This window comes from Palaemon carinicauda, chromosome 23 (genome assembly GCF_036898095.1).
Source record: "Palaemon carinicauda isolate YSFRI2023 chromosome 23, ASM3689809v2, whole genome shotgun sequence".
Taxonomy (NCBI): Eukaryota; Metazoa; Arthropoda; class Malacostraca; order Decapoda; family Palaemonidae; genus Palaemon; species Palaemon carinicauda.
Genome location: NC_090747.1, coordinates 54,321,733 through 54,324,232, shown reverse-complemented (window position 1 = coordinate 54,324,232; position 2,500 = coordinate 54,321,733).

Here is a 2,500-nt window from a genome sequence, read left to right as displayed (position 1 = left end):
TCTTTCTTCCCATGTTTTGTTTGCAAAATCTAGGTAACAATTATGTTACTCGTTTAAACCATCTATAATGTTTTTCTCATCATATATGGTACCCATGTCCACTTCTTTTTCTTACGTGTTAGAAAACCTTATACTTGATTTTGTTCTAAGAATTTAGTAAGGCCCTATATGTTTGGCTTATTTGAATATGAAAAACACGTCTAAATATACAAATTTTATCATTATTCGAATAGCAAGACACAAACATATCAATTAGCTTCAATGATGAAGATGGAATGATTTCAATTCCAAGTACAAAAACGTGAATTCGCCAGGTATTAGTACACAAGAATTGTCTTCAAATTTCATCTCTCTTCGTGGCCAAGTTTTATGTCACTGATGATACAAGTTTCCTGGACCAAGGTTCGACTCTCGGCCGTATAGAATCTATTGACTTCGTGTGATTTCACCTCAGTCTTTAATTATATATATATATATATATATATATATATATATATATATATATATATATATATATATATATATATATATATATATATATATATATTGTACACACGTGCACACACACACACACACACACACACACACACACACACATATATATATATATATATATATATATATATATATATATATATATATATATATATATATATATATATATATTGTACACACGCACACACACACTCATATATATATATATACTGTATATATATATATGTATATATATATATATATGTATGTATGTATGTATATGTATGTATGTATAAATAAATAAATAAATATATATATATATATATATATATATATATATATATATATATATATATATATATATACGTGTGTGTGTATATGTTTATATTTAGATATGTATGTATATATATATATATATATATATATATATATATATATATATATATATATATATATATATATATATATATATATATATATATATATAAAGTAATCAAGAGCATTGATGAAAAATACGCATAGAATTGTTGAAAATCACAGCTTAGAAGAGTCCTTTGACGAGAAAAGTAAAAAAAAATAAAAATGGTTCAATTTGTAGATAAAAAATCCCAGATTAACTTTGCACTTACAGGATAGCCTTCATCTACATTTAAATTATTCCCTGTGTAAAAGGTTTCTTGATTTGGTCGATAAAACTAATTCAGGCAAGGTTATTTTTTCTTACTCAATACTATATAAAATGTAAATAAAATAATGAATAATAGTTTGTATTTACTGTGTATGCATGATGATTATACCCTTACCAGAACTATTACGTATACTAAACATGATTGATTTTAATCTAGTAGAGATAAGTAACTTGGAACACACGGGAAATTAGGTAATGTATAAGTATCTTCTTATCAAAGAAAGAAAATATCCCGATATAACTTATATTGGATTTATTGGAGATATTTTTTTCCATTACTTTGAGTAAATACAGTATAATGCACGACTATGTTACCTTCGAAGGTAAACCAAGTGACAAAAAAATACCGGGAAGAGACAATGCCTAAATCCCTCAGTTTAAGTTCTGGCAGAGAAGACGAAATATTTCGAATCTCGGACTCGCTGGGGAGGATAGCCTACTGATTTCGCTCAATAAAATTTTCATAATTTCATATTCGGTGTTTACGAATTAGATGTGCAGCTGCAGGTATACTGTAGACGGAGCCTCGTGTTATTTACTATCATATAAGCACGCCACGAAGGCCACACATATCAGCAATCAATATATAGTAAATCCAAATATATATTCCTAGAGATTCATGTTATCGTTAAAGAATTATTAAAAAAAAAAAAAATACTTATTTGCCTCTCACAAAATGGTATATAGAAATTCACATAACAGGATACAATCCTAGTCTGAGAAGCAGGATGCTATACGGCCAAGGGATCCAACAAGGAAAAATAACCCAGTGAAGAAGAGAAAAACGGAAATACATAACCTATGAGAGAAATAATGAACAATAAAACTAAATTTTAATAGCAGTATCAACATTAAAATAAATATTGTATGTAAGAATAATGAAAACTTGAAAATAAAAACTGTACCTTCAAGCAAGAGAACTGTACCCCATGACAGTGGAAAAATGGTACAGAGGATATGGTACTAAACAAGACTAGAAAACAATTACAGGGAAGTAGTTAACATCTGGAGCGAAGATTTTTTTTATTTTTTTTCCAAGGTGAGTGTTAATCACAGTGTTTTCAGCTATATGAGGACAGATAAGAATGTGGAAGGGATGGGCCAGATTATTCGATGTATTTGTAGGAAAATTAAAATATGAGCAGTAGCCAAAGAGAGGGATGAAATGTAGTACTGTTTGGCCGGTCAACTCTCTAGCAGTATTATTATCACCGGTAGTTGGTGCCCTGGCCAACCTACTAACTATAAAATATTAGTTACTTTTCCATGAATAGCTATCAAAGAAAAAATCAAAGGTTTGGATATAGGCATTTCAGGTTTTTTCCGCTGTTTAAAAAT